At 35.9% G+C, this 25,764-nt stretch overlaps 1 pseudogene; it reads right to left on the reverse strand.

Moving 5' to 3' along the window:
• Positions 1–6,952: 6,952 nt before the first annotated feature.
• Positions 6,953–25,692, reverse strand: LOC121413359 (annotated as a pseudogene).
• Between the last annotated feature and the right edge of the window lie 72 nt (positions 25,693–25,764).

Below are 25,764 nucleotides of genomic sequence, written 5' to 3' on the forward strand. Positions count from 1 at the left end.
AATGAACAATAACGTCTTCTTCACCACTACGTTTCTCTTCCTTTCTCCCCTTTTTCTCCTCCCCCCTTTTTTGGTCAGCCGATGGGGGGGGGGCACGTGCCACCCTATGCCCCCCCGTAGTTACGCCACTGGGTATGCCCTATGGTTTGGGGGAGAAATGTACTGTAAGTTTAAGAACGCCTTTAAAGTGTATATTTTCTTTATTAAATTGTATTCATTGCGTGTTTGTCATGATTTTCCCAGTTTTATAAGTGTGTTTTTCTTTTATCCAACATTAATTGGTCGATAATCCATTTCCTAACACAGTGCATCTTGAAATAATGACTCATGATTGAAATGAAGGATATTAAAGAATTCACAGTTACCAAAATGAGAGGAAAAATCTCGTCTAAAAAAATTCGGCTCCCTTTTCACAATTCCTCGCTTTTGTCATCACATCAAAATACATTTATATACCATGGTCGAACGAGTATCTTTGTTTACATATCAAGCAGATTCTACGAATCTAGAAAAACTATCTCAAAGAAAAATAAAAGCTACAACAAATAGCTGCTGTTGCTGCTGCTGCTAGCTACTACTACTACTACTACTACTACTACTACTACTACTACTACTACTACTACTACTACTACCTCTACTACTACTACTACTACTACTACTACTACTACTACATGTACTACTACTACTACTACTACTACTACTACTACTACTACTACTACTACTACTACTACTACTACTACTGCTACTACTACTACTACCACTACTACCTTTACTCCTACTACTACTACTACTACTACTACTACTACTACTACTACTACTACTACTACTACTACTACTACTACTATACTACTACTACTACTACTACTACTACTACTACTACTACTACTACTACTACTACTACTAATTATACTACTGCTGCTCTCATCGCCAGTGCCACTACACTTATACACCACCCTTAAAGGACCAGTCTACCCCAGCAAAAATTCTATTTTAATGAAAAGAGCAAATCAAACACTGACAAATTTCATTGAAATTCGGATGTAAAATAAGAAAGTTAAATTTCGCAAAACTGGTTATCTCGGATGAAATTTCCTGCGTTATGCTTGCTTGGTTTTTTTTCTCTATTGATTCAATTCAACAATTTCTGGGGTTGACTTGTCCTTTCAGAATCTGAGCATCATCACTTTTTAAAATCACGTTGCGCCATTGGTTTATGGACATTTCTATCTTTAAAATGCAATTTTGCGAAGTAATCATGGATGTGGGATAAAGTCTTCAGGAACGGACTCAAAATTAATAAGCAATCATATATGGGATTGCTTTATTCACCTTGTGATAATCCTTAGGATTGTGTAGAAACCTTCGAGAATGGATATGGAATCAAAAGATGACAATATCACGACACAATGATCATGATGATTGATCTATCGAAAGCTCAAGCGTATAACTAAGATGACAGAGAGAGAAAGGCGGAAGAGAGGGAGAAAGAGAGAGAGAGAGGGGGGGGGGGGTAAGATGAGTTGATGGTACTTAAGTACGTGTTTGCGTGGTGTGTTATACATAATTGGGCTGGGGGCGGCCGGTGTGTGCGTAGATGGAAGTGCGCAGTTAAAAAGAGGGTGGAGTTCGATGTTTTGGGGTGTGTGTTTTAAATATGAATTTGTAAATGGATGTTTCAGAATTTAAGCGTGTGTAGTAAGAGAGAGCTGGCCTAGGGGTGTGAGCGGTGTGAGTGTGTGGGGATACGCGCACCCGGTGCGTATATAGAATAGGACGATGTGTAAGTACACGTTTTGATGGAGCACGTAAAGCTAAAAGCAGGGGCCGCGGAACGGTTTTCAAAGTGGGGGGGGGGGGGCAGGCTGACCATGCAAAACATCACAATCGTATGGTCATTTTTGACGTTTTTGTACATGGTTTTTTAAAAGGACAGGGTGTATGTATAAGGGGATGTGGGTGTGTGAGCGTATGGGGTGTTCGGTGTGCATTCTTATTCAGAAAAAGGGGATGGTGGGGGTGGTATGTATTTGCGTATGAAAGGGGGCGGGGTAGCTGTGTGTGAGGTGTGTGTGTCTGTCGGGTTGTGTATATAAAAACAAGGGAGTGTGTGCATGTGCTATTGTGTATTTGCAAGAGAGGGGTGTACATTTTCTTACAAAGATTCTTACAGAAATTGAAGTGTTTAAAGAGCAGGGTTGGATGGGTGCACCCTCGCATATAGGCCTATCAAACTTGCCTCTTTAAAGGACAAGTCCACCCCAACAAAAACTTGATTTGATTAAAAAGAAAAAAATTCAACAAGCATAACACTGAAAATATCATCTAAATCGGATGTAAAATAAGAAAGTTATGGCATTTTAAAGTTTCGCTTATTTTCAACAAAATAGTTATATGAACGAGCCAGTTACATCCAAATGAGAGAGTCGATGATGTCATTCACTCACTATTTCTTTGTATTTTATTATATGAAATATGAAATATTTTTATTTTCTCGTCATTGTCATGTGAATTGAAGTTTCATTCCCCCTGAACACGCGGAATTCCGGCATTATTTTAACATTTTGTGCTTCAGGCAAGGAGGTCGTCCTAATCGTCAAATTCGTAAAAATTAAATATTGTATGATTCAAATAATAAAAAACAAAAGAAATAGTGAGTGAGTGACATCATCGACTCTCTCATTTGGATGTAACTGGCTCGTTCATATAACTATTTTGTTGAAAATAAGCGAAACTTTGAAATGTCATAACTTTCTTATTTTACATCCGATTTTGATGAAATTTTCAGAATTGTGCTAGTTTGATTTTTCTCTATTGATTCAAATCAACATTTTTCTGAGGTGGACTTGACCTTTAAATGGTTTGGACCCTTATATGTTAGATATAAGAAGCATGGTTGGATATTTTGGAGAATGTCACTCCTCCAATCTTTCAATGTCCGATTTGATATTCCAGTATTTAATCGGAATCAATAAATAAATATATTAATGAATAAATAAACAAATAGATGGGTACGTGTGTAGAGAGGGTGTGTGTTCCTGTGTGTACAAAGGTCCGCCGGTAACAGGGGCCGCGGAACGGGGGAAGGGTGGGCTTCAGCCCCCACTTTTTTCCAGAACCATGAACAAAAACGTAAAAATTGCTATCTGATTGCGAATTTTTGGTCAGCCCCCCCCCCCTCCGTGCGTAACTTGAGCCAAAAAAATTGAGGGGGCAAGATACGGTATATTGGACAAAATCTATTTTAAAAAAATTGCGAGCGAGCAAATTTCGTGATAGATTTTTACATAACATTCAGAAATACATATTATTTTACCATTCTCTCTTTTCCTTTCTTTCCTTTCCTTTTTTTTCTTGGGAGTGTTTTTTTTTTTTTTGGGGGGGGAGGGGGCGGGCATCTGCCCACTACACCACTAGCCCCCTCCCCCCACTTTCAGAACCGTTCTAGTACCCCTGTGTAAGGGAAATTTTTAGTGGTTGCCTCATGTACAGTACCTATAGATTGGAGAAAAAAGGAAAGAGATAACTTTTTACAGCCTGGGCGGGTACAGTTAACCCGACGCTTTATGAAAATTATCTGTCAAATTACATGTATACTTTTCACAGTTTGAAAAGATGTTATCCTTTGATCGTTTCACTTTTGAAGAGGGAGTAATTTCAAAGAGGGAGTAATTTCACTCTCTCAAATATTATAATTATTGTCAATCTGGAGAGTAGATTATATAGCCATAGAGGGGTACTCAGGGCTGAAAATAGCCATATCTAAATCCCGATCTAAATAAATAGAGTAAAATACGTAGTTATTGAATTCTTAAGTTTTGCAATATTTTGTGAAAACGGTATATTCATTAGGTGAGATGATGATGTCCATCTCTACTTTCCCTTTTCTTACGTTATTATATGAAGTCTTAAATTATTTCATATTTTCATAGATGTGTGCATGGTATGTTTCCCTTATAATAAATCAAGTTTGCAGCAATGAATAGGTTAGTTGTCAATCAAAGTTCTAGTTCTTGAAGGATATTGTTTGAAGAAATATAATTTTCATGTAAACGAGGTCATCGGTTTGCTCAATGAATATTCATGAATACATGCATATAATTGTTTCTCCGAAATAACGCAAATCTTTATAATGTCAAAACTTCGTTGCTATTACTTGTCCGAATTGATCAAATTTTGTTTGTCTAATTTTTCTCTATCTGATCAAATTATAATGTTTTTTTTTCAGGCGGGGACCTTTTAATTACAGCCACAGGATACGTTCGTACGTAAATATTCTGAAATGTCAATCTCTAAAGTTTCAGTGACTGGTAGAATCGGACCTTTATACCCACAGGGCAATGTAAGAAATTATTCTATTACAAAGGAACACACAAAGTAATGAACACATATGTGCATAATTATAACATGTTATATTTTGCTGGTTTTCACCGTATTTTACTGTTTCCTTTTAACAATGCAAACGATGACATAATACATCATTACGTAACTCACACGACCAAAGACAAAGCCTCCAGGACATGGCGATGAACTGTTATCATATTTGCAAAAAAATAGTTTGATTGAATTTCCTTTATTTTCATTACGACATTCACTGATGATAGAAATGATTGCAGTTTATCTTACGTCGTCAAATAACAAGCGTATACTATTATGGGAATATGTTGACACGACATTTGTTCTTGCGGCAATTGCTCCGGGTTTGATTTCGTCTAAGACGTAGGTGTGTTGGCTCCCTGAGTTGGTAAGAGCGCCCGTCTCATACAACCGGGAGGTCGGGGGTTCAAGCCCCGGCCGCGTCAGACCAAAAGACGTTAAAAGATGGGAGTTGCTGCAACCCTGTTTAGCGTTCAACATTAAACGGATAGAGCCTTGTCGATCTGGCGCTGCACAGCAGCTGCCGGGCCCACGATCAGTTGGGCAAAGCATATTTTCGGAGTATTTCATTTCATGTCTATTTCGAACAATAAAATGTGTATTTTCATTTTTTTTCATCTTTCAGGTAGGGTTAGGGTTGCAATAGGGTTTTATGTTAGGTTTAGGGTAAGGTATGGTGTTTTACACCCAGTGTTGAAGTTGGGCATTCGATTAGTGTGCAGAATTTAGAGCGGAACAAATCTACTGTTGTCGTCGGAGCAAATGCCATGGAACCAATCAAGGTCTGCGCTCCCACATTACTTTTTTTATAGATATTGTTTAGGAAGAAGAATCTACCATGCGGGAAAATTAAACCTTCACATTTCTAGATATTCCTTAATTAATTGCCAGCTCACTTGGAGATTGTCAGCGGCAACAGGAGTACCGGTTGCGTGACATTTGCTTCGGTTTCCCACACGATTGATTTTTTTTATAAACAATATCTAAAAAAGGAATGGCGAAGCGCAGACCCCGATCAAATTACTAATAATTGACTTGTCATGATGACAGTTTTGAACGCAAAGGCTATATAATGTAGGCCGACTAATTTCCAGTATAAGCAGACCTTGAACCAGACCTACATCGGTCACGTAGAAATAAATTCTTGATAAACCATCGGTGTGAAGTCACTTGTGCCTGTAGAGATTTGTCCTGTATGCGGATTGCGGACCAATAGTAATGAATACTCAGCCTTATAATAAAGATAACAAATTTAACAGCACAATAAAAAGATACACAAACTATATGAAAGTTGTTTTTTTTCTACTTTCTTGCTATCATCGTAAAGTTTACCCATCGTCAAAAACCTGTATTGAACGACACATTTAGCTGGAAATAGGCTTGATTCGATAATTACAAGCAAAATACAAGGTGTTTCGCAGAACTTATATGAATAGAAAATTAATAACATAACAAAATTCTCAGATTTTGCAATGCTGTCATCGGTTGAATCACACTTGTATACAGCGTTTGATCGATTGTACATAATCAAGTATCGAAAAATGTAATTAAAAGCAACGGGATCTAACCACATTTATCTACAAAATACATCTCTTACTTCAGATCTATTAACTGAATAAAATACGTCGAATTATTTACATAATCAAACACTTTCCGATGACCAACTGTACAAAATTTTTCATGATTATAGTGGCAAGAAATATGAAACATCGTTCACTTTATAAATTAAACCCTACAATCACGCTAAACATGTTTCTACACACATGCACGTAGTGATGATAAGATATCTTAAGTTTGAGTTGCATAATTCCAGAGTATATTTAGTTTCTCTCCAAAAATTGGATTATAGCATGATACACCAATAAATTTATGCATGAAGTATATAGAAGAAGGTCCGGGCATGATTTTAGTCCTCTTAAAAAAATCAACAAATACCATCTATTCTGAATTTCTGATCTTATCACTAGCATTTACTCAACTTTAAAAAGTGATGATGCCTATTTACCCAAGTGACTTTAGCGAATTTGTAGCTTTAATTTTACCGGTGAAACTACTGCCGAAGCAACAATCGTCGGAGTAGACATCAACAGGAATAACATCGCTGCAAGTCCGAATGTAACAAAATAATGGAGGAATAATGGAGATTTCAATTCCAGCAATGGTGTTGAGAGTGCCTAACTGCTTAAATTCGTGACAATACAGTGCAAAGTGACCCCATTCACATTAAGGATAGATTAAATGCCTTGCCCGTGAGTCAAAGCAGCAGTATTATCCTAATTACGAATTACCTGCAATGGCTGTTGTCTAATTGAACCAAATGCCACAACCAGCAGTCAACAAAGAACTTGAACTCAAATATGATATTCTGATAATTACTTTAATAATTACTTATTTCTTCTAAATTTCAGATTCATCATAATACACTCTTAAAAATGCAGGGCAACATACTATCCACACACTAATTCAAAACTTTATCAAATTCTGGGTAGTTTTAAACCAATAATGTGTGCTGTGGGTGAAAACTACACAGTATTGGTTGAAAACTACCCAGGGTTGTTGTGTGGACTGTATATAGGTTGCCAAACGTTTTATGAGTGTTATGTCCATATAAAGTTGACTGTTTATTGTATCTATTCATGATTCCCGAATAACATATTCATTTCTGAAAGTATCTTGTTACCGACGATGCCGACATCTTACACAAATCCGCCGCTCGATTCATCAGTTACACTCTTGCCCTAAATTTCGGCTTCAAGCTCTGAATATCGATGCTACTTTGACTGCATTATTCATCAAATCATCTTCTTATCTGTTCGATCTTGCTCTATATCTTTTTTCTTATCAATATGATAATCGTTCTATTCTGGATATTCAGGTGAGTTCTTAAAGGTCATCTTATCATGAGGTCTGGGATAGAGCATCCCTGTTCCAATCACCATCCGATCTTTATTAACGATATAAATCTCCTCACCTACAAAACAAGAAGGGTCATGAAATACAATGAGAATATATGGAAGAAGAAAAAAGATATGATGACAAAACTTGAAGAAAGGAACAGAAGTGACAAACAGTCGATCAAGATAAGTTCGCTACTTAAAAAGAAAAAATCTAGTAAATCAAATCTAGAATAATGTCCCCATATCTCCACTATGATCAGTGGCGTGGCGCAATATTAGCTGAAAATTCGGAGGAGCGCAATTTGGTGTTTGGGGCGAAATGTCTAAAGACTTGCGAGCAAGATAGACAAAATTCTGATATTTTTTAATAATGTCCCCATATCTCCACTATAATCAGTGGCGTGGCGCAATATTAGCTGAAAATTCGGAGGAGCGCAATTTGGTGTTTGGGGGCGAAATTTCTAAAACACTTGCGAGCGAGAGAGAGAAAACTCAGATATTTTTTGAATTATATTTTTTTGGTGATATATTGTAAAATCTTCACACTTTTGTTCCTTTTATTCTTATTTTCCCCTTTTATTTTACTTCGAAATGGCACTATTTATTAATAAAAAGGGGTGCCGATGAGGGGTGAGTGTCCTCTCATCTATAGGCCAGTGACTATTATGATGATTATAATAACGTGCGATAATAAATATAATAATATCACTATTCATGGTAATAATGATATTAAAAAAAAACAACTGTAGAAGACAATAAACACGATAAAGTAAGAGATGAAAGAATTTGACATATTTAAAAATAATGTTACATGTATTGTAGACCAATTTAACAAATAAAAATTCAAACATTGTTTTTTTGCATCTACATAGTTTCAACTTTAAATGGCAGTAATAAAACAGATTGTTTTGTGATATTAGTAATTTCAAATTTTGTTAAAGTGTCGATTAAACAGAAAATGGAAACTGAAGGGGATTATGTCTTCTTCTTTTTTTCAGGGCAGCTTACCTGCTTTTATTATCCCATCTCCATCTCCAATCATGTCCATGTCATCCTCCTCCTCATTGGTCAGTTCTGGGTTCAGCTTCACCCGCTCTTGTACTGGCTGGCCAATCCCCATGGGCGTCTCATGTTTATCATTCTGCTTTCCCTCACCCTCCAATTTTACTCCCTGCTCATCCAAGCCCACGTCATCTGCGTTCGGGCTGTCACCGTCGAGACCGTCTGGGTCAAAGTCCCCATCGGATGATACCTGCTTGTGGATATACTCAGCCATTGGGTGATCCTTGTTGACTTTAGAGAAGTATTGGAGGGCTATAGGGGTGCCGCAGACATACGCTGAGCGATCAGGCGTGGACACTGTCGCGAGGAGAGACTCACAGCCAAGTTGTTCCAAGCGATCCAACTGATATGATAAAACATTTACCAAAGAATTTACTATGATATACAACTATATATTCATTTAAAATATTGAAATACAGAGTATTTGACTTGATTGATTTCTACATTTCAGTTTGACTTGCAATAATGTGCACCGGATAAGGTTCCTAAAGATAATCAGATTCAAATTGTATTTCACTTTATGCATTATTATACGTACAATATATGGTTACACTTCGTAATTCCGAAGCTTCGTAATTCCGAAGGTTCGTAATTCCGAAACACGTAAATTGCCTATACCTCGATGTTCGTTAATCCGAAAACGAAAAAGGGTTCGTTAATCCGAACATTTGTGGCGTAATTCCGACGGTTCGTTATTCCGAAGGTTCGATAATCCGAAAACGTAATAAGGTTCGTTGTTCCGAAGGTTCGTTAATCCGAAAACGAAATAAGGTTCGTTGTTCCGAAGGTTCGTTAATCCGAAAACGAAATAAGGTTCGTTAATCCGAAAACGAAATAAGGTTCGTTAATCCGAAAACAAAATAAGGTTCGTTAATCCGAAAAATGAAAACCGGGAAAGCAGAGGCAGAGGCAAGGAGGGGGCGGGGGACACTGTTGCCGTTCAATTGTTATGAGGATGGGAAGGCAAGGGTGGCCGAACGAATTTTCGTTTGGGGGGTAAAGCCAAAAAAATGAAACTCATACGTCAAAATTGACATTTTCACCTTAAGATTATCATCTGCTTGAAGTCATTGTGTGTTTGATAGTGATTAAGTAGAGAAAAACATTTTTTTGAAGTGATTTCTTATTAAGGCAAAACGTATATTTAGGCTTTATTTTTCGGGAGAGAGTATAATGAGCGAGCGGCTTGGTAAAACAAATTCAAAGGTGAAGTTGTAAAACTTTTTTGGGGTCAATTATTCTTAAAATGGCATTATTGTGAGGTGTTGCGAGCGTGAATCACAAGCTAAAACTTTAGGGTTTTCAATAAAAAATGAAAATAAGTTTTTAAAAATCCGAGCAGATTTCTGCTGTCATTAAACAGATGTGCATCTAACTAAAAAATTAACACGAGCGCAAAACGCGAGCTTAAACATACTGACCAGAAAAGGAACCTGTTAAAGAAAACATTTAGTAGAAATTTGCAATATTCCAGCCTGAAAACTTAACTTGTATACTTTAAAAAGAGTATTTTATTTCGAAAAACACGAAAAACGGCATATTTATTTTTGAAAAAGGAACTTTCCCATTTTGGAAAATATTAATTTCCCTGTTTTTTTATTTCATTTGGGGGAAGTGCCCCCTGCCTCCCTCCCGGCGGATCCAACTATCGTCAAATAGGGGGGGGGGGCAATTTTTTTCCAGCCATATTTTCCTCGATCGGCAGCTTAAAGTTGATTTTTGTTTGTTTCTTTGAAAGGGTAGTCCTCACAGTCAATAATTAGCTTTATACTTATAAAATAAAGTAAATATGTAATAACATGATAAACCCTTTTTAAATAATGCGAGCGCGAGCTATATATATATTTTTTTTAATATGATGGGCAATATGTTTGTGATCTTCAAAACGAGATGCCTATGTAACTAAATTTAGATAATAACTGCGAGCAAGAAGCGCAAACAGACATTTTGAATAATAAGCTCTGACCTGATCTAAAGGGGACATTTTAAGAAATGTTTGCAGTTAGCCATGAAGACGATGCGTGTTTCAACCAGTGACGGCGGAACATATTTTCCTGGGGGGGGGGGGGGGGAGAGAGCAAAGCCCCAAAAAGGGGCCAATAGGGGCAATTTGGGGCAAACGTATATTTTCACCATGAGATTATCATCTGTGTAAAGAGGTTGTGTGTCTTGTAGTAATTGCATTGAGCAAAATATTTTAAGTGATAACTGATTGATAAATTATATATCTATGTGTCATTTTTGCGAGCGTAGCGAGCAAGTGGTTTGGGGGAAAGAAATCAAATCTGAAGATGTATAATTCGCCTTTTTGGTCAATTACTGTTGAAAGGGCATCCTTGTGAGATGTTGCGAGCGAATCACGTGCTCAAACTTTTGGAAATTTCATGTAGGCCTAGAATGATAATAATGATAATTATGATATAGATAATATTTACCCTGGGAAGCCACTTCAGTTCTGAAAACTGTTCTCCCATGCAGCTATTATTATTTTTTTACAAGAATGCTTAGAATGTCCAGTTTTCAGGTTGGAAAATCGGAAAATTTTGGCTCACGTTTCTCGCTCGTATCAAATATTGTTTATTGAGGAACTCATTCTATTCCTGGTTACAAAAAAGTATAAAAATGTCCAGTTTTCAGGTGGATTATCACAAATTTTAACTTTGCGGTTCGCGCTCTCATTATTTAGTTCGTGAGATATATACTCTATTCATGAGTCATTGAATGCAGTCCTTAAAAGATTACTTAGAAGCCTGTTGCATAAAACATTTTACCTGAGAAAACTCTGGTAAAAACTGAAAACTAAGGTTAGTCTGATTTCCGCCATTATGCCTTTAGCACAGAGCAAAAACTCCGGTAAAAACAACCTGAGTTTTCTCAGGTAAAAAGTTTTATGCAACGGGCCCTAGGTCAGTATATAAACAAATTACAGCTCGCCCTCGAGTTAATTTTTTAGAAAGATACACATTTTTCTCAGGATTACAAAAAATGCTCAGAATGTTTAAGTTCACGTCTTGTTACATGAAATGTCTACTAGTTTGAGCTTGCGATTCGCGCTTTCAACATCTCACAAGGATCATTATTAGTATTATTTTTATTTTTATTACCAGCAGAAGCTGTTATCAAAAATGACATCCCCTCCAATACAAATTCTATTATCTATGGTTACTCGCACGCGACCAACACACTTGATCCCTGCATCTTTAAACCATTTGCTTAGGCAGCAATTGCTCAGATAAAATCGAAATTAGCCTATGCTTGATCAGGGCGCCTATTCTTAATGAAATACATGCTTTTGGCCACAACACACGCATGTATCATCGATCGTTGTTACTATCATTGCAGAATATCGTGTAATCTTGTAATGACAACACCGTTTTTGTTACCAAACTGAATAATTTTCATTTTCGGAAATACGAACCTTATTTAATTTTCGGATTAACGAACCTTATTTTGTTTTCGGATTAACGAACCTTCGGAATTACGAACCTTATTTCGTTTTCGGATTAACGAACCTTCGGAATTACGAACCTTATTTCGTTTTCGGATTAACGAACCTTATTTCGTTTTCGGATTGACGAACCTTCGGAATTACGAACCTCATTTTGTTTTCGGATTAACGAACCTTCGGAATTACGAACCTTATTTCGTTTTCGGATTGACGAACCTTCGGAATTACGAACCATATTTCGTTTTCGGATTGACGAACCTTCGGAATTACGAACCTTCGGAAATACGAACCTTCGGAATAACCGAACCTTCGGAATTACGAAGCTTCGGAATTACGAATGTATGCGCAATATATAACATAAAAGAGAACAATCAATGCATGACAAATCAATATAATGAAAAAAGGAAAGGGTAAACCAAATGAAAGAAATGTCATCATACAATTCGTCCATAATTTAATAATAATATCATCATCATCATCGCCACCATCATCATCATCGCCACCACCACCACCATCATCATCATCATCTTCATCGAGATCGTATAATAGCGATATACTGTTGAAATGAAACCATGCGTTTTAAGGAATCATAAACATTATCTTTTTTTCTTTGTATGGTTTCATATGCCTTTTTTTTACTAAAGTAAAAGGTCACCCTCACGTTTAGTTGGAATACAGAAAATCCATCAAATGTCAAGAGTTACGGATTCTCTTGAATTATCAATTTTGAGACGGCACGGGCGAAAAGCGTCATCCTGATATGGAGTGTTTTTAATTTCATGATATGCCATTTTCTCAGAAAATTGTAGATTATTTTCAGTTCCAAACTCTTCTTCCTCGATTGATTCTCACAAGCCTTCAATGATACGTTTCTTTTTTGTTCTCGTAGAAAGAATGATGACAAACCGTCCTGAAACAACCTTACGAAACGTACGTAAAACAGTGTCAAAAACGTATCAGAATTCTTTATAAGTTTGTTTTATCCATACCACACCTCCAAACAAGATAGAACTGACTAGGGATTGTGTCCTTACATAATCATGTTTAAATATTGTTTTGGGAGGCTTTATAATAAAGAAAAATGTTTATTTTATGATTTTTATGATCATAGAAGAGTCCCCAACAAATTTCATTGTAAAAACAATGAAAAACAAACGGTCGAAAAAACAAAGGAATGCATAAGAAATTGCAAAAAACAATATAATACATAAGAAAATGATTCGATGTCACAATTTTTTCATGTACACTTGCTAAGAACACCACAAAGAGTTTCTATACCAAAAATCAGTACATATGGAGCATGAGTTAGAGGAAAAAGTATGATTTCGCATACTAATTACGCATAAATTAGCATAATCACTTAATGGTGTTTCGCATGAAATAAATTACTATACAATCTTGTAGATTATCTCCCAGGCAACCACCGTGCCAATTTTCGGCGCGATCACGCGGTCGACGGCCGTGATCTTAGGGGGGGGGCCTGGGAGGCCCCCCCTCCGGCCATATGAACTCCCAAAATACCCCGGCCTAGATAGGGTTAATCAATACAAATTGTATGATTTTAGTTACCACTCCTCGTATGACTTCTGGTAAACCTTTACTTCTTACCTACTGATCAATTAATATGTCTGGGAATCGCAATGTTTATGTATTGAGAATTATCGTAGAGACAATATTCATAAAAATTGAAATTGTAATTGATATTTATAATAATGATGTATGATCACCGCCCTTTACCTTTTCCCCTTTTTGACCCACTATCTCGAAATGTTCCCCCAGTATCTCAAAGTTATCTGGAAGAAGTTGAATGCAAATGGGGTAACTTACATTCATTTGAATCTGTTCCACGATTCGTCTTATTTCATGGTGCCTCATTTCTGGTGATTCCTTTGGAGGAGGCATCATCTTGACTGACGGGTAGACGGTAAAGCTTGGAGGTGACATTCTCTGTTGCGGATGCCCTGGCATCGGAACTGCACCTCCTGGCATCATTCTTGGTCCCCTGGGACCAGGGTAGAACCCTCGGATGGGGGTCTGATGGAACCCAATTTCTTCATCCTGCATTGACGCCGCCGACATGACAGGAGATGACACAGATCCAAGCGGGGAAGAATGGTTGGATCTCTGTGATGTTGGGGCTTGAACTGGGGGTGTTGATTGAGCTGGCATGCTATTCGCCTGCATGCCATCGTTTGCGGTTACTGGTGGGTAACCGGTGGAGGATTGTCCTTGAAGATAGGGTGGAATTGAACGATTTGGCAAGCACGGAGACATATGTGGTGGCTGGGTCTGTACCTGTGGTGAAGGTTGCTGGACGTTCTGGTTCGTTGGTACCAATTGCGTTAGCGCCATTTGATTTATCTGTGCTTGGTTGGCTTCACTGTGTTGTGGATTGGGTTGTGCCTCTGAACTATGGACAGCGCCCTCAACGGGTGTCCCACTAGGAAGTGGCTGTTGAGGCGGTGTCGTACCGGTCCGTGTTGCTTTGCCATGTGTGGTAAGAAGAGCATCTGGGTTTGGCGGGGTGGTGCCATGGTCAAGGTTTGTATTTTGGTAGGTGGTATTCCTTCATTACTTTCGCCTGGAGGAACCTGGTCGATGTAATTCTGCATGCATGCTCTTTGAACTTCTTCCAATCGACGTTTTCTCCGCTGGTTCCCGATCCAGTTCTGTTCAAGGTAAAACATACAAGGAAAGCCTTGCCATTTAAAGTCTTTATGCAAAATTCGAGGTTGAGTATCTAATATATCAATTAGAATTTCCAAGATAAACTGGCTGAATACTAAGCAACGTTTGTTTGCAGAATACCTATCAAAGATTACTCTTATGTCTATCCAATAAGCAAATTTGATAGAGCCTGTAAATCCCCCAAACAATAATCCACATATTACAAAACTACCATTGGTAATCCAATAAAATCATGTTGGAATTCAAGATAATAGCAATGTACATTTAATAAAGGAATGCAAAAAAAAAAAACCAAAAAGTGAGGGAACGAAAGAAGGGGGGGGGGGTGGGGAGAAGCACATTGTTTCAAAATGTTGTGGTCTAATGTTATCAAGATTAGAAGGAAATTATTCCCCCATTGCAGTGACTACATTAGAGTACAGATCAAGATATAGAATAGCAGCAGCGGTAGAAGTATGGTAGTGGAAGTAGTAGTAGTAGCAGTAGTAGTAGTAGTAGTAGTAGTAGTAGTAGTAGTAGTAGTAGAAGTAGTAGTAGTAGTAGTAGTAGTAGTAGTAGTAGTAGTAGTAGTAGTAGTAGTAGTAGTAGTAGTAGTAAGTAGTAGTAGTAGTAGTAGTAGTAGTAGTAGTAGTAGTAGTAGTAGTAGTAGTAGTAGTAGTAGTAGTAGTAGTAGTAGTAGTATAGTAGTATATGATGGTGCTCTTCAATCTCTCCAGAAAATATAAGCGACAGTCGCTTTCGTAAGTGGGATTTCGGCATAGGAAATCCCATGAGACGTCAATCCATTTGGGGACGATTATGTGATTAAGTTAATATTGAGTTTTTGAAAATTTGGGTTGTGATGGGGTATTTTTTGTCTTGAGATGGCGCTATTCAAGATAATACGACATTGTAGTTTTTATAGAGGTGAGGAAGGAGATATAGTTATCCATTATCAAATTCAGTTAACTCGCTTACCCTGACGACATCGAATTCTAGCGAAGCCTCCTGCGCACACTGCTGGATTTTCTCTTGATACATGAGACTCTGTCCAACCATTCCCTGTTCAAAGTATTTCATCAGGATCCGTTTCTGGTCTAGTGTGAACGTATGTCGCATTGGAATCTGAACAGATCAGCAAAAGAAAAACATTTCAATAGTTTTTTTTTTTTTTTTAAACAAGTTCACACCTAGTTACCATTAATGCATATAGCATTTCCATTTAATTAAAGGCAGGATAAAAAGCATTGTAGATTAAATGCCTTGCTCACGGGCATAGCTGCCGCGGCCGGGGATCGACCCCGGACTTGTTCATGTATAGCTAGGCGCCTTAGACCACCGGCCACGGCACCTCCAGTGTTGAAAGGGATCGATGCTCATCCTAAAAAAGAGAAAATTCAGACAACTTATTTACATCAGATTTATGAATGCCGATGCAGTTAAAATGCCAAGCTCAAGGGCTTTAAGTCAATCGAAAGCTTTGATAACCTTTAAAAGATTTTAAATAGGTCTTTAAACACTTCGAAAGGTTTTAAGTGGTTTCTCAAAGATTGAATAAACTTTTTCTGGCCGTTTATGAAACGTTCTAAATGAAACGAAATCGTTCCACAAAAAATGATGACAAAGCGCCCAAACGACACATTTGGACTGTTTAAAGAACGTTCAGAAAGTATCCAATTGTTAGCGGGGGCGGGGCAAAATAGCAATAAGAAAAACTATACTGGGGTCTCTCAAAGCACTCCCGTAAAACTGCACCTGATCAGCTCATTTATGGCAAACTTTACCAAGGATATCGAATTTTATTTCAACCGTGATAAATTTAAAATGTTGAAGATTTAGGTTTCTATTGGCCTTCCGGTGCGGGGGCAATTACCAGGCAATTGCCACCCTCCGCTATATACATACGGCCATGTTTCTGAAATTGTGAATGAGACACATTAATATGTTTGATCAATGTGTGTTCATTGTTGCCGTATTATTTCAATAGTTACGTGAGTAATGTCATCTACTACGAGGCCTATATACAATATAATTTTCGTCATACGCTTTCTGTATTGGGGCATTTAATCGAACTTTGTGCTTTTGAGGTATCACCCAAATATCATCTGGATATTTCATAAGAATAACTAAAATGAACGAATTGAATATCTCAATCTTTCGTATGAGGAAATGAATTGGAAATGAGAAGATTGTATATATTTCGATAATTCAGATTTGTTATTAATCGACGAAAATAATGATAATGTTACATGCTCAATATACACACTATTATTGGAGAATAGATATGATGAAAAATAGTTTAAAAGGTAAAAGCAAAATTGAGAAAAGAATATATTTTTCGTTATAATGGAAGCAGTCTGGCCGCTTTGAAACCGCCGGTTTTTATCCACAGTCATCATTTCTTAATTTCATACGATTTTGAATGTAGAAATACAGGAAATCAAGCGTCCTCCACGGAACGAAAGATTAGTAAACAGTGTTCCACGCCCAGAAAAAACAGAGGAAATATGTTATGAGAATATTAATCTTTACGATGAAGATCTACATCATCGAGAAAAAATGGGCAAAATATAGCCACTTGGCGATTTCATTCTTAAAACATAAACTTTGAAAACGATTGGTCAGATACCGAATAATTAATATGTTCGACCGAAAAACGAATCATGGTACCAATTTTGTTTGGTTGGTGTTATTGACCATTACGTATTCATGGGTCGGATCGTGACCTATTTAAAAAAATGGAGAGTGGAGATTGTAAGCGTGTGCTTATTTATAGGCTTATGAAAGTCATAGATTGTAATGAAAAGAGAAACTATAATAAAAAAAAAACATAAAAAGATCATGAATAATAATAATAGTATGTATATGTGTAAATAATGCATCTTCTGAAATCACACATAACACCTTTGGTGTCCCTAAGGGATCAGTATTGGGGCCCTTATGACTTTTGTTATTTATAAGAGGGGCGGATCCAGCCTTCGCCAATAGGAGGGGGGGCGTAATTTTTTTCAGCCATATTTTCCCCGATCGGCCGCTCGAATATGATTTTTGCCGGGATTTTTTTGTTTCTTTGAAGGGGTAGTCCTAAATGGTCACTTTTTAGATTTATTCTTATGAAACATAAATGTATAATACCATAACCCTTATTTGTATAATGCGAGCGCAAAGCGTGAGCTAAATTGTTTTGGAAATATTACGTACTTTTTCCTAAAATTTTGAACATTCTGGGAAATGTTTGTTTTCCTGAAAAAAAAGATGTGTATGCAAGTTAATAATTACTACGAACGTAAAGAGTGAGCAGAAATGAAGTGATGGAAAAAGTACTGTTAGATACTTGCTTGCAGTTAGCCATGAAGACGTTACACATTTTAAAAAATCAAATAATGCGAGCGCGAAGCGCGAGCCGAAATTTTTTGACATTTTTACCAAAGGAATGGAAATTCTTAGCACGTTTTGTAACTTAACTGAATAGGTATATAATTAAACATGCGAGCACGAAGCGTGAGCAAAAAATTTCGAGATTTAGACCTGCTGAACAAGACCCTCTATTCAATTAGTAGGCCTATTGTAAATCATGAAAAGGATGAGTAAGTGGGGATCTTCCTTACATTAATAATGCGAGCGCAGAGCGCGAGCAGAAATTTTGTGTATACGTTTTGAACTGCTCAAAATTGTACCTGTTATGGACTGCTTGCATTTAGCCATGAAGACTTTACATATTTCAACATTCAAATATTGCGAGCGCGAAGCGCGAGCTGAAAAATTTTGACCTTTTTTACCTGAATAATGAAATGCTAAGCACTTTTTGTAATCTTGGAAGGACTCTAAGTATTTTATTGATGCGAGTGGAAAAATTCTGGACATACTATTCATGTTTTATCATGAAAAGGATAAGTTATTTATCCGCGAGCAGACACTTTTTGATATTGTGATCTGAAACTGGATAATGATTTAAATAGAGAACAATCTGCGTATCTGAATTAACGTGTGTTTTAGATTTCGACCTAGAATTTGGGTATTCTAAGTAACTTTCTTATCATGAAAATCAATAAAGCGAGAGCAAAGCGCGAGCTAAAAATATATGATATTCCGATCTAACAAAGGGTGAATTTTAGCTCTGTAATGCAAACACTTTGTGGGAAAATTGTGAATTGTGATGGATCACAGTTAAAAAAGAGCTGATGTATTTTATTATTATTACTTTGAGTTTTTACATAGGACCGGGACATTCTATGAGGGCATTATGTCATCATATGAAAATGATGACCATCTTCCTATTTCTCTTCCTAAGCATGAGAGCGCGAAATCTGTTAATATTATGGCCTGAAAACTGGATATTTAAAGCACTTTGTAATTATGCATAAGAGGCATTATATCTATCAATGCGAGCAGAAATCGCGAGCCGAATTTTTTGATAAACTGTCATCAAAGTAGTTTGATTTAGAATTAATATTGGGATATACATAACCGACTAATCAAAATGCTAGCGTGCGGCACTAGCTGATACGTTTTAACAATCTGACCTGAATAGGGAACTTTTTGAGAACTTTATGGAATACAGGAAAATAATAGGTACCTGAAAAATCAAATTTTGCGAGCGCGCAGCGCAAGCAGAAAATGATAGTGTTCAGACCATAACACAGACATTTTTACAGAGCACTTTTTTTTAAATCAATTTGTAAATCAAACAAAATAATGAAAGTTCAATTTCCCAGATGAAATATGTTTTGTATATTGACTTCAAAGTTTGATATTTCAAGCTCCATATTGAGCAAGATATGCAAATACCCTAAAAGACAATAAGGCGCGAAGCGCAAGCGAAAATTTTGTATCCTAACAAATAGATTATAAAAAAAATTATTTTCAAAGTCTTCCCCTCATGTTATTTTATTTAATCATGTTCCTCCTCTTACGTTTGCCTTTCTTCTTTACTCCTCTCTTTTCCCTTCCCTTCCTTTTCTTTTTTTCCTTTCTTTTTTCTTTTTTCCTTTTTTCTTTTTTTTGCTCCGCCAATGGGGGGGGGGGGGGGACCCGGGCCCCTCGGCCCCCCCTGGATCCGCCTATGTATAAATGAAATTCAATACGTAAGTAGTATATTACATTCAATATTTTTTTGCGGATGATATACATGTCTATTTCTAGCTGGGGAAAATATTGATACATTTTGTCTTATTTTTAATAGAGAACTTCAAAATTAATACTTGATTTAAAGAAAACAAATTAAAATTAAAATGCAGAAAAAATTCCTGTAAATTATTTCAGACAAAAAAAATTATTAATACATCTTATATAAGAATAAGTATCAACAAGCAAAATATCGATTGCAAATTCTACAAATAGGAGTTAAAATTGACAACAAACTGAAATGGAAACAGGGCATGGAAAGAGCATGTATCTTATGTATCAGGTCAAAGATATAAAGCTATTGGTGCAATTCAATAGAATAAAGAAAGTTGTCCCATTTAATATTCTTCTTAAACTGTATTGTTTAAGAAAACTGAAAAACCCTAATGTACAATAAAAGTTTATCTTCTGGCAAAATACCCGACGACTGGAAAATAGCACGAGCAACCCCGGTTTATAAAGGCAAGGGTTAAACGAAAGATAACAATAATTACAGGCCTATTTCTGTTGTTAGTCATATTGCTAGGATCATCAAATAGATGTCCAATACCAACTATTGAAATACAAGAAAATTACATGATCAATGTCGACCAATCAGCCTTTTTACCTAATCACTCTACCTCAACTAGTCTACATCGTATACTTGATGATTTTTATGAAACCGTAAATGAGAGTGAAAAAGTAACTGCTCGCTTCTTAGATATTTCCAAATGCATCGATTATGATTTACTGATTTATTAATTAGAAAAGTATGGAATACGTAACAATCAGCTTAAATGGTTTCAGAGTTATATTTCTAATAGGAAGCAAACTGTACAACATCAAGGTAAACGATTACAAATGAGGAACCTCACAGTAGGTATTCCTCAAGGTAGTGCCCTTGGCTCCACCCTTTTCTTTATCTTTATTAATGATATTTCGGAATATGTTACATTTGATTTGATTTTATTGATTTCCGTTTCACAACATAAGTATGATAAATATAACATGACAAGGTCGAAAATACTGCAAAACATAATAAAATATATGTAACATAATCTTAGACTTAGGGAACACAATTCAATAAATAAAATAATCTAATATGACATTTTTATTTTAAAGCAACTACTTACAAATGGTTCATGCAATATATTCGCCGATGATGTGGCTGATTATGTTAGCGGGAAAGATAATACCGATGCAAATGCAAAATTACAGGCAAACATGGTTGAAATCAATAAATGGTATGTTAAGATAAAACTAAGGTTATGCTATTAAAATCAAAATCCTTAAATGAACTTAACATTTTTATTGAAGGGCACAAGATTGAGCAATTCAATAACATGAAGTATCTTGGACTCATGATTGATGATAAGTTGAAATGGAAAGTTCACATATTCTTTGTAAATCTGTCGCATGCAAAGTTCATATTTTTGCCAAACTTAGTGAATTTGTTAACTCTAACTTATTGAACATAATTGTATAAATCCACAATCAACCATGCTATGATTATGCATGTTCTGTATGGGGTAATTGCCCAGAAATTTACAAAAAGAAATTGTTGAGAACACACACAAAAAAGAGCAATACGAATAGTCACGAAAAACTTTGATTACGAGAAATACAATGGAAGTTAATGACGGACTTGTCGTGGCCAAACTTTGAACAAAGACGCAACTACTTTCTTGCAACACTTATAATTATACAAATGTATTAATGTCACTACTCCTGGACGATTATGAAATGAAATTGGAATGTATTGTGACCGCCAAGGATTTAACACAAGTCTTTAAATGTAATAATACCTAAGCCTAAGCTAGAATTATTCAAACAATCATTTAAATATGCTGGTGCTAAAATATGGAACGAGCTTCCACCCATGCAGTCTCCAAAATGCAACATTATTCGATAATTTTACATTTAAATACAAGAAATTAATTATAAAACCCTGATGTGCAATTCATATGTACTACATTACCTGAGAGCTTTAATTATTTAAGGAAAGGAATTTTAACCCAATCCCCGATATGCAGTTTCATGTACATTTTATCTACCATTTTGTTCAAATACACTTCTTCGATTCAATCATTGTCTTATATCAGGTTTATATAGTACCTATATCTTTGTCGTAATTCATTGAAATATATTATGTATCATTTTTTATATTTATAATTCAGTTTGGTTCGTAAATACATGAAACACTATTTTTTATGTACTCTCACACTTTTATTTAAATTATGCCACTTTTTTCTGTTTCATATCAGTGTTAAACTTATAAATATGTTTCAGTTTCCTGATGTTTATCGAATTTTATATAGTTTTGTAAACATTAATTCATACACTTCGTCTCCGAATTATCGTGCACTTAATTTGTTGATAATTACTTAATTTTGATTACATTTACTTTATTTCTTGGTACAACATATTGTTAATTTTTTTGTATTGCATTGTATCACTTTAAGCACAAATTTTCAGATATTACTTTGATTTTTATCTCATTTTAAATATATTATTTTTAATGTCAGGACCACGATGTAAAAAATCTTTAAACTGATCTTAATATCATCCTGATTAAATATATTAGAATAAATGAATGAGTGAATAAACAAATGAATAAATAAATGAATAAATAAACAAATAAATAAATAAATGAATAAATAAATATTATCTAGCCATATCTAAACTACTTTGATAGTATGGGGATGCTGTGCAAAGTCCTATTGAAAGAGAATTTGATTCAAAGGTCAAGTCCAACTCAGAAAAATGTTGTAAACATTTATGTAAAGTTTTGCTTATTTTTCACAAAACAGTGCATGATATGCACAGTTCAAATGGGACAGTCGATGATGTCCCTCACTCACGAAATGTATTTCTTTTTTAATTGTTTGAATTATACAATATTTTTCTTTTTTTTGCATATTTGACAATAAGGACCAACGTATTGACTGCATCATATAGTATCCGATTTTGATGAAATTTTCAGCATTTTGCCAGTTTGATTTTCTCTATTTATTCAAATCAACATTTTTGTGGGGGTGAACTTGACCTTTAAAAAAGAATTTTAACAATTTTTTTATATACATAAGCAACTGATTGGCATCTTTATGTTTTCTTACTCCAAAAATATACTTCCGAAGTTAATTAGAAAATTGTTTTGTATATGACAAAAAATGTATATAAATATGCCACCCATCAATCAAATTTTTCCATATCTACCTAAATTATTCATTATTACGCTAAATTATAATTTCTCACTACAATTTCTTATGCAGGACCTAAATTATGGAATAAATTACCACAATAAGAAATCAATATGCCCTACTTTGAATTACCTACGTAGTTGAAAATGAATCCTAGAATAAAGTTATCAAAATATTTATTTAGGGGGGGGGTCTTGTCTGGTTGTTATTATGTTATTCTATTTATATTTCTGAATGCCATGTGAAAGGGTGCATTTCTTTTCTTTTTTTTGTATTTTAAACATGTCATAAATAAATTTGGGAATAACCCTGATAGGCCTTCGGCATTTGTCACTTAATTCCCACATTTATGATTTCGAACTGAATATGTGTTTTATTATTGTATACAGTGGCGTAACTACGGGGGGCATTGGGGGGGGCACGTGCCCCCCAATCGGCTGGCAAAAAAAAAAACGGGGAAAAGGAGAAGGAGTTGTTTATCGTGTTATATTATATTATATAACATAAGAAACATTTTTCACAACTTTATGAAACATTATTTGCTTAATTGTGTATTCATTGTTCCTGGTGCTCGCATAGACTTTTTAACGGGATATATAACCTGCTGTAATAAAGCCTCCCGTTTTCAAATCAATATACAACAAAATAATATATTTCCTCGCAATTAGAGTTATTATTGTTTTAAGTAGTGATATATTCTTCTTTTTCATGACTACTGAAAGTTATTGCCCTATTTTAATAATAATAATATAGGGTATTTATATTGCGCACATATCCACCTTGTTAGGTGCTCAAGGCGCTCCTATATTACCCGGCTAAGCTAGGCGTTCATAGCACACACAGCTTTTTGATGAATTACTTCCTACCGGTACCCATTTACCTCACCTGGGTTGAGTGCAGCACATTGTGGATGAGTTTCTTGCTGAAGGAAATTAAGGTCTTAATATAAAACATTTCCTATCCGTGCTAACGTTCGCATTAGTGGATTGGTGAGATTTCTGCACTTCATGAACTCCTAAAATCAGTCCTTAAAATATCTATTTTTCTGATCTGAATATCAAAAAATTTTAGCTCGCGCTTCGCGCTCGCATAATTTGGTTAGTGAAATACGTTGGGTCTTAGTGAATTCCTACAAACAAGCCTTGGAATGTCCCTCTTCATGTCTGAATTTCCTAGATTTTCAGCTCGCGCTTCGTGCTCGCAGTATTTCATTAGTGAGATGCGTATAATAATCATAATTACAATATGACTTCAAAAAGTGCTCCATGTGTTTAGATGTAATTCTAACAAAATCAGCAAGCGTTTGGCACTCGCATTAGATGACTATGGTGAGATATGTATACTCTGACTTGATTCGTTACTATAGTCCTTAAAATATCCAGGTTTTATGGTCAATATATACAAAAATTTCAGCTCGCGCTCGCATCATTTGGTTAGTCAAATACGTAGGGTCTTAGAGAATTCCTACAAACAACCCTTAGAATGCCCCTCTTCAGGTCTATATTTCCTAAATTTTCAGCTCACGCTTTTGCGCTTGCAGTATTTGATTAGTAAGATGCGTATGATAATCATGATTATATGACTCCAAAAAGTGTTTCATGACTGTGTTTAGATGTAATTCTAAACAAAATCAGCAAAGGATGGCAATAGCATTAGATGACTATGGTGAAATATTTATACTCTTAATGGATTCTAAAATATAATCCTTAAAATTTCCTTGTTTAGGGTCAATATACAAAAATTTTAGCTCGCGCTTCGCGCTCGCATTGTTTGTTTAGCGAGACAGTTAAGTATCATGATTACAAAACAATTCGCTTACAATGTCAATTTTTAGCCCTCAATATCAAAAATTTTCAGCTCGCGCTTCGCGCTCGCATTATTTAATCAGTGAGATACATATCCGTTTGATGGCACTGTGCTGTCCTCAAAATATCTCTATTAGGTCATTACCTGACAACTGAGCGCGCTTCGCGCGCTCCCTAAGTGACCCGAAATTTTTGCTGGTGCCCCCCCAATGCCGTGACCCACGGTACGCCACTGATTGTATATATATCTGCAGTAACTCATCAAATTTAATGTGGAAATAAATTTGAGTAAAATTTTGAATCAATAATAGTAATAATAATAACATAATGATAATAATTAATGCCGCGATGATAAAGATACGTGATCGATCAAATAATTAGCGTCGGATATTCTATTCTAAGGCATGCATGTAGATCGAGTTTAAAAGAGTTTCTTTGGTCAAGTTATAGTTCTGTTTATATTATGAAAGGTTTGGTTAGTACTACTAAGTACTCCAAAAATATTGCCGATCATCGCAGTTTGCAGTTCTCAAATCGGCAACGTATTATGATAATGATTTAGGTGATTTAATATGATGCCAAATCACCCCGTCTAGCTGCAGCCCAGTGTTCCGTTTCGACCTGATGCAGCAATGCCGCAGCAAGCCGTGCGCAATAGTGGATTGCGAGAGAAACATATATATATACCCTGTCATCGCGAAATAAACATATATCAATGTCCTACTTTTCGTTCATTTCTTAAGTTGCAATACTCTATATATTATATTTCATTTTCTAACGATAATTTGTAATTTCCCCTATAAAATAAATCAGCACTACAAGACATTTCGATATGTTCATCGCAGGGCGATCGGAGATATCCACAGCATCAAAATACCGCGCTCCCACACACACACATACACACACACCCTTTCAATGACGTCCCGAATCTTTATCACACAGTCAGTTCTATTCACAGGTTCAGTCACTGTGAAAAAATATATCGTCAATAGATTTCTTACCCTCATCACTCTCGACGATAAAGATTGGTAAGCGTTGGGAGGCAAATTTCCGGAAGACATCATTTTGATGAATGTGAGATGGGTTTGATATCTTGAAATGCGTCTGAGAAACGAAATTTGACTGACAAATCAACCGGATCACACAATCATGGCGATCAAAATCTAATTTAATTTAGTCATTACCCACAATGCATCACTTGATTGATT

Source organism: Lytechinus variegatus, chromosome 4 (assembly GCF_018143015.1).
Source record: "Lytechinus variegatus isolate NC3 chromosome 4, Lvar_3.0, whole genome shotgun sequence".
In the NCBI taxonomy this organism is placed as follows: Eukaryota; Metazoa; Echinodermata; class Echinoidea; order Temnopleuroida; family Toxopneustidae; genus Lytechinus; species Lytechinus variegatus.